The 8,739-nt window shown below is 43.8% G+C and overlaps 1 pseudogene across 1 annotated transcript; it reads right to left on the bottom strand.

The window, feature by feature from the left end:
* Positions 1–4,876: 4,876 nt before the first annotated feature.
* LOC308630063 (ADP-ribosylation factor-like protein 2-binding protein) lies at positions 4,877–5,629 on the bottom strand (annotated as a pseudogene). The gene has a single exon. The product of its transcript is annotated as an ADP-ribosylation factor-like protein 2-binding protein (transcript).
* Positions 5,630–8,739: the final 3,110 nt, after the last annotated feature.

Raw genomic sequence — 8,739 nt, 5'->3', positions numbered from 1 at the left:
ATGTACTTAAGAGAAGTGGAGAACATAAATTAACCTTATGTAAATTTCTATATTCACGAGCAGATGCAACAAGACAGGTGCCACTAGTGCAAAAGGGCTATAGCTGACATAGAACTCCAGTTTGGGGCAATGTTGATCCCATGTGACTCTCTGCCGCTAAGAAATGGTGTCGTGATCTGGAAAGCTAGAGCTGAAGATACAGTGCTTTCCCATAGAGTACAGATTATGGACAATTGGTTGGGAAAACAACCATGAAACCTTTGAGACTAGCCCTTGGTAGGTCTTCAATATCTGAGCGTTTTATAGGGAACTCCCTGAGGGAGTGCCTTTGGATTTTGGTAGAGTACCCTCTGGTGGCCAAATATTTTCCTGCAGGTTTTTCGACAGGAAAACCAAAACAAAACTGTATGATGAGAGTAATTTTGGAACCACCGTTTTTGTGGTGATTCTGTACCTCTTTTAGGAAAGCATTCCACTCCTTCAGATATTTTATGTTCAACAAAATTTTGCTAAGTCTCAACCTGGATTGCCTTTGATGCTGTTTCAATTCTCTACTTGGTTTTTCTTCAGTTGAAGAATGTAGTGATGCTTCTCCAAGCCCCTGAAATGCACACTTTCAAATTCTGCATTTAAAGACCAATTTAGTGGACCAACTGGAAGGAAGGGAACAACTTCTCTTACCTGCAGTCAGTGTAAAAGGAAAACTTGCTACCATTCCTGTGGTCAAGTTTTATTTTCTGGATTAATTTAATCTAAAAATTATTTTCAATGTACGTGAGAGTACTTGGAAAACTGTAAAGTTCTGCACATATGTAAGTCTTATCTGCATCTCTGTCATCTATCTCAAGAGGCTAGGAAACAGGACTTCCCTGGTGGCCCAGTGGTTAAGAATCCACCTGCCAGTGCAGGGGACATGGGTTCGAACCCCGGTCTGGTAAGATCCCACATGCCGCGGAGCAACTAAGCCCATGTGCCACAACTACTGAGCCTGCGCTCTAGAGCCCGTGAGCCACAACTACTGAAGCCCATGTGCCACAACTACTGAAGCCCCCACGCCTAGAGCCCGTGCTCTGCAACAAAGAGAAGCCACTGTAATGAGAAATCCATGCACCACAACAAAGAGTAGCACCCGCTCGCCACAACTAGAGAAAGCCTGCGCACAGCAACAAAGACCCAACGCAGCCAAAAATAAATAAATAAATAAATAAATAAATAAACAAATAAATAAATAAAGAGACTAAGAAACAGTCACCGAGCTCAATTGTAAAGGCAGAGAATCCTCAGCCAGAAGGTTGGAAGATCATTCTTTCATTCCCTCCTCAAACATTTATCAAGCACCTGCAGTTAGCAAACACAAAGAAGTTCTTAAGGAGTAGATAGTCTAGTGAGGAGAGAAAAACATCAGCAAATAGTTACTGTGAATGAGTGCTTTTATAAGACAAATTCCCTTTACATTAACCATAACACAAAACCACTTTTTTTTTCCTTTTTTTTTGCGGTATGCAGGCCTCTCACTGTTGTGGCCTCTCCCGTTGCGGAGCACAGGCTCCGGACGCACAGGCTCAGCGGCCATGGCTCACGGGCCCAGCCGCTCCGCGGCATGTGGGATCTTCCCAGACCGGGGCACGAACCCGTGTCCCCTGCATCAGCAGGCGGACTCTCAACCACTGCGCCACCAGGGAAGCCCACAAAACCACTTTTAACCCATAGAATTTGGACATACTGTCTAAAGCCCTACACCACCTGGTAACAATTATACATATATATCACATAAAGGAAAAAACTCACATCTGTTAATCATGGAATAATTCATTGGTTCAGATCATACCTTAAAATTTCCTTCTATTCTGCCATTTTCTGAAATAACAAAAAAGAATACTGACATATGACAAGCTGAAAGAAAGAAAGAAGGAAAGAAAGAAAAGGGGAATGTTTCCGTGGCAAGCTCAGTGTCTGGCACACAGTAGAGACTCAACAAATATTTGAGAAATGAACAAATATATTAATAACAAGATGGGGGAAGGGACTGTTTTGAGTGGCTTCTGTAGCTGGTGGCTACAGAAGGAGACTGGGCCACATCTGTGACCAGGAGCCCTTTGGAGGAAAGGTTTTGCTTCTTGTCTCTCAGGGTGATGGATGAAAAGAGTGACCAGTGGTCTTTGGACAGGGGCTCCTCTGATGAGCCAGGGACAAAGTTCACACACTCTACACACAAACTCACACACCTGTCTTTTCCCATTGATCTCATATGATAAGCTCACAGTTTGCCTGGCTGGGTACAAGGTGCAGCTGAGAACCAATGGCACCTTCTGGGGTGAGGGTGTAGCTCCTGTGTTGCTCTTTCCCTGCTAATTTACACAGACCAGGTCCATAGTCCCTTATTCAAAACCTCTGGGTCTGCCTCTGTTTTGGCCTTCAGCTGCTGTGGGTTTTAGAAAAGTAAAGCAGTGCACATGTTATATACAATTTAAAGCCCTCAGCACAGTCTGGGGAAATACCCCTTGACCTAACACATTAATATTTGTGCAGAAAAATATGACCATTCATACTCAGCAAGTTAGATAAAAAATGTACAGAGCCTCATCCATGTCAGGTCAGGTTTTGCCAGCAAATAGATTTTGATGACAAAAAAAAGAAAAGAAAAAAGAAAAAAATTTTCAGAGTTTTTTGCATTTCAGAAATGTGAATAAGGTTGTGGGCCTGTGTTCGATCTTTCTAAAAAGTGCCACCTTCCAAAGGTTCATTATTCATTTTACCGCAGAAGCACATACATGTAGCGCTTCAAACTCTTCATAGTAATTTCACGTTCTGACATGTTTATTCCACATGCCCACCCTCACCACACAGCCTAACACATAATAGGTGCTTAGCGAGTTTTTGTTAACTAAACAAACAACAGTCTTGCAAGATAAAATTTATGATAACTGTATTTCACGGCTGATAAAACCAAGCCCCAGGAGGTTGAGGGGCTGGGCCTAGGGTGACTGGCATCTTGAACCCTTTGTGCTTTGTCCTCACATCCCTGCTGGTTTGCACACAATGGGCCTGATGGGTTGTAAATACACCCAGGTTTTAAAAGGAAGAAAAGCTGGGTCTGAAGCCGAGGTTCTCAGCAGGGGGCGATTCTGTCTCCACTCCTGGGGGCTGGGTGGGGGAGGATTTAGCAATGTCTGGAGGTGTTTTTGGTTGTCACAACTTGCCGGAAGTGCTACTGGCATCCAGTGGGTAGAGGTGAGGGATGCTGCTAAACAGCCTAAAACACTTAGGACAGCCCCAGTCCTGAAAGTTAATAGTGCTGAGGTTGAGAAACCTAAAGTTTCTAAAGTTTCTAAAGGTATCACCCAATCAAGCTTAATTCAGAAAAAGCCCTAATCAAACCTCTTGAATTAGGAGAGCATCCGATTCCTGTTGGTGTCAAAGCCTCTCCATTACTTTGTGCAAACCCCTTACCTGCCCTGAGGTACCAGGCAGGAACTCGCCCACCCCTTCTTTCTTTTTTTTTGTTTTGTTTTTGTAAAACACCTCAAATTTTACTAATGGTACGAAAGTATTTAATAAGCACCACGTTGGTACAGAGAAACACATAGCCTATAGCGCATCCTTTAAAACCAGAATAGCCAAGTGAAAAGTCAGTAGAGATTCTTATTTTTACTTGAAAAATAAAAATAAAAACAACAACCACAAAAAAACTAAGGTGCACATTGGGAATTGAACTACTATGGATTTTCTTTCGAGGGGTGTGACATCCATGTTTTCTGGTCAGTAATGTTCTATCAAACATTGTACTAAACCAAACCAATCCAAGCAGACAGATGACCAGTGAAGCTATTTGCTATCTCCTACTTGTACTGAGCTAGACCAGCAGAACGCTATCTTGGTGGGATTATTTTGACAGCGAGAAGGAAGTGAAGAGCCCCTATCCCAACAGAAAACCTAAGGAGCTGATTTACAGAGAAAGGGTTTTAAGCAAACCTGCACAAACACGAGCATGCTCTAAGAAAGGAATACCTTTTAGACTACTTCCAGCATATATTCATTGTTGCCCAGTAAAATAGGAATACCAACATAGAAAGCATTTTTGCTTTCATAGCACTAACAGCTAAAAAGCACACAGCATATAATACTTTGATCTTGAAGTGGGTAATCACAGAAGTTCCAAGATTATATCTACTAGGTTAGCCTGAGTATTCATCTATAAAAATATTTTTTCAAAAACATGTAAATGAGTTATAGAAACAATGGGACTACATCAGGACCAGCAGAAGACAGTGATACAAGGACTACACATATAAGACTAGAAATTGATTTTCTTTTTTAAAAAATAAGTTTATTTATTTATTTTTGGCTGCGTTGGTTCTTTGTTGCAGTGCACAGGGCTTACTGTGGTGGCTTCTCTTGTTGCGGAGCATGGGCTCTAGGTGTGCAGGCTCAGTAGTTGTGGCGCACAAGCTTAGTTGCTCTGCAGCATGTGGGGTCTTTCCGGACCAGGGCTCGAACCCATGTCCCCTGCATTGACAGGTGGATTCTTAACCACTGCGCCACCAGGGAAGCCCAGACATTGCTTTTCACATGTAGCTTTTAGGTAAAGGACATCTCTCTAAGTTGATTTCTACAGCCAAGACTAGCTGTGATGGTAGCATTTTCAGAAATCTTGAGATGGGCAGCTAGCTTGAGTTAAACTCTAGATGAACACTCCCAGTCAAAAACCCCATAGAAGCTGCAGGACTGAAACTCTGACCCATATAAGCTGTGAGTGCACAGAAAGCCTGGTGGGACATGCAAGGCCCGCTGGGCAAGAGGGCTGGTGATGGTGGGTTCTCCCAATATGGACACGCTAACATGTATGCTGGGGAAGGGGTCCCCGGGGGAATGCTGGGCTTGGGCTTGCTGCAGGAGCCAGACTCAGAAGCCCCTGAGAGAGGTGTCTACTCCGGGAGGAGTACTAGGGTTACTGAAGACAAGAACGTGTCCCTGGAAGGTCAGGTAATCTTCTTCTGACCCATCAATACTTAAGATTAACGAAGGGTTGCAGAACAGTCAGTCTTTCCGAGATGTATTCTTCTGACGTCATTAGCCAAAGCCTCTCCCAGTCTATTCGGCTGGTGATGTCCAGAAAGATCCCAATACCTGGAGGTGGGACTTGGGGCCGCATATTGTTCTGGGAACCTGGCAATGAAGATGATTTGCACAATGAAGTAACCACTAAAGCGCAGCTTAAGTCCGGTCCTCGGCCTTCTTTTTCTGCTCGAGAGTCCAGGAACATTTCCTTAAAAGCCAGAAAATCCGTAAACGTGAGCAGCATGTCGAAGATGTCACCGGCCACTTCATCTTTATGGTGCTGTAAAGTTGTAGTGAAAGCCGCCATGTTAAATCCAGGAATCCGCTCCAACAGCTCCTCTATATACTTTTCTACCAAAGAAATACATTCGTTAAAAATAGGCGTGTAGGTGAGCTTATTCTCTTCCGTGTCTTCAAACTCCTGGTAGTAAATACTTGTCTATGAAATTCCTCTGTAATAAACGGAACTCATCATCCATGATAATGTCCTCTAAATATCCAACCACAGCATCAAATTCTGCATCAGAGGCGGAAGAGAAAGCGCGAAGCTCTCTTCCTCTAGGGCGTCCATCGCCGCCGCCACTGTCTCATCCACCGGGCGCGGGCGAGCTGCCCGAGCTGCCGGCGGGCCTTGTACCCCGCCCGCGGCCCGGGCCCGGGCCCGGGCCCGGGCGCAGCCTCAGCTTCGCTCCGCAGAGACCCAAGCGGCACCGGGGAGGCCTCGCCGCCGAGGCCACAGCTGGCTCGCGGCCCAGCCGGGTAGCGCCTGCGCGCGAGGCCTGGGCCTCAGGCTCCCCGGCTGCGGCCACGCGCCGGCCTCCAAGCCCGGCCTGGCCTCACTAAGCTCGCCGCTGACGCCGGCCACCCCTGCTTTCTTACACGCTACAAACCAACTGAACGAATTCCTGACCTGGGAACAAGATATTTTGAAGTCCCAGCCCGAGGGCCGGCTGTGCTACTGGCCCAAGAAGGAAAGTGAACCAACAGACTTTTCTCTCCTATGCTTAAAGTAATTCAGAACCCAAAGTAACAAAACGAATGGCTTTATAATCAGAGTGATGAGTTTATATTTCTTGTTTCTTCATCACTTTGTTTTAGGAAGCCGGGAAAGAAAAACCCTTGCCCTTGGTAACTAACTTTTGAATCACCAGCAGAGGGCAGGCATTGCTCACCTAAAGGAAACCCAGAGTTGCCCGTCTGCGTTCAAGTACAGACTGAAATGCCAGTATCCGCAGGAACCCGCTGATGGATCAACTCCATCTCCTGGTCGTTTTCTTGATCCCTGTCACAAGAGACACGATTAAAGTCGTCTCACGCAGTTATAATTCTGTATCAGGAAAGATTTGATTTCTTCTCCTTTTGGGAGACAACTACGTTGAGGTGATGTGAAAATCTTTCTTGAAAAAAAAGTATTATTTTTCCTAATTAAAAATAAAGCATAAGCATTGAGGAAAATTAGAAAAAAATATAAAAGCACGAAGGGAAGGAATTTTCACCTCCCAGAAATGACCCCTGTTGGTTTGCTTTTTGGAGCTTTTTCTTCTAATCTCTTTTCTATGAACACTTCTGAAATGTCTTTGCAGCAGTAACACATGAGGGGTCCTAGACACACTGATAAATGTTTAAACATGCCGTGCTTTCTTACCTCTGTGCCTTTGCTCACCCAGCTGAACTGGAGACGCCTTTACTAATCTCTGAAAATCCAAATCCAGGATAGTTTTTAAAGTCAAGCTCAAATGTCTTGCTTGATTCTCCCCAGCTGGAATCGATTTGTTTTCTCTGTATTTTTTGTGTCACTCTGTTTATGACTCTCATGGCAATTACCGTCTTTTGCCTTGTATCATGATTTGTATGTACAGTTGAATCTTCCTACTGGGTAGGTCTAAATCTTTTGAATGTGGGAATATCAACTTCATCTTTCTACCCTCCATAGCAGAACATAGGGTTATCACATAGTAAATATTCATACATATTTTTTAAAAGAGGAAGAAAGGAAGGAAAGATGGAATGCCATTTATAATGCCATTTGGTGGAATTTTTCTCAGAGTAGAAGATTCGGAGTTGAATTGTGTCCTCCAAAATGATATGTTGAAGTCCTAATACCCTGATACCTGTGAATATGACCTTATTTGGAAATGGGGTCTTTGTAGATGTAATCAAGTTAAGATGAGGCCACACTGGATTAGAATGGGCCCTAGACCCAATGACTATAAGGAAAAGGATATATGGTCACAGAGACCCATAGAGAGGGGGGATGACCCCGTGATGACCAGGCAGAACTTGCCGTGATGGATCTACAAGGCAGGGATTGCCGGCTACCACCAGAAAGTGGAAGAGGCAAGGAAGGATTCTTCCCTGGAGTCTTCAAAGAGAGCATGACCCTGCTGACACCTTCATTTCAGACTTGTAGCCTTTAGAACTGTGAGAGCATAAATTTCCGTTGTTCCAATCCGCCCAGGTTGTGGTAATGTGTGACAGCGGCCCAAGGAAACAAATGCATCATGTTTGGGCTTCGTAGTGACAACAGGCCCCCCAGGAGTGAAGGCAAGTGCTATGGATGTGTGGATGGAAGTCAGAATTCCAAGGAGATATAAGGGGTTCTTGGTGAGAATCAGACAGAAGTGGGCTTTTAATGGGTTCAAAGGTAGGTTTCAGTTGTTTCTTTGCCAAAATTTTAGCACAGGCACTCCGTCTTTTCCCTTCATTTATTTTATTTTATTTCCCCCCCCTTCATTTATTTTTGAAGGCATTTGTCCTGACTGAAGGTCTTTGAAAAACATGGCCAAAGTGAACCATCTGATTTCTTCTGTGTCATCAACGGAGTATTTCTAAATGCATGTAATGGTATTGGCATCTTCTTATCTCCTAAGTAGTTTCTGTTGTATCATGATATATTTGAAAGGATGATGTGAAAAGCTAAAATATGGTAACCCCCTAGCTCAAACTCTTAGAAGGGAAGTATGGATTTTCATGTACTGCAGCCATTCATTTATCTGTTTTCATCCTAATTAAGGTTCTTATGGATTCTGAGGATTAAGTTATAACTGGGAAAATATTGCCAAAGTAGGGGAATGGAGTTTCCTCTCTGAAATAAGCCCAGTTGTTCCCCCTCACCCCCACGACTCAGGTAACTGAGATTTTATGGTCCAAGATAGGTAGATCAATTCTTAGAATAAAACGACTTGCTGGGAGGTATAGGTGAGACTGCTTGGTATATATCATCATCTCTCCCCATGGTAGGAAACATACGTCAGCAGACATCTAGATGACTTTCCTTGGGTTCCCATGGTGACCTTCACATGACTCCAAAATGGCAGGAATAATGATGAAGATGATGGTGACAGGGATTACAATGTGTCATCACTGGAACAAAAACAATAGCAAACACTATTTATTCCAGAAAGGATTTTAACCTAGCAGTGTCTGGCACATAGTATCCACTCAATGAAAGTGCTGGATGAAAGGAAAACATGAATGAACGAATTAGAGGAATTGAATCCCTTATAACAGTGCCCTTTATTGCTTTGCGACTGAGTTTATTTCTGTAATTTCCTATCTCTATGTCTGGGAGTGAGGGAGGCTCAGTAGATATTGACAATACATGGCCAGAGCTGTTAATTTTGAGCAGTAATGAGTTTTGGTTTTTCTATATCATCTCCTGTCTTTTCAGGGTCACTGGCT

This window comes from Mesoplodon bidens (assembly GCF_964165515.1).
Source record: "Mesoplodon bidens genome assembly, chromosome: 16".
Classification (NCBI taxonomy): domain Eukaryota; kingdom Metazoa; phylum Chordata; class Mammalia; order Artiodactyla; family Ziphiidae; genus Mesoplodon; species Mesoplodon bidens.
Note: the sequence above shows the minus strand (reverse complement) of the source record. Positions and strands in the feature narration are given on the sequence as shown.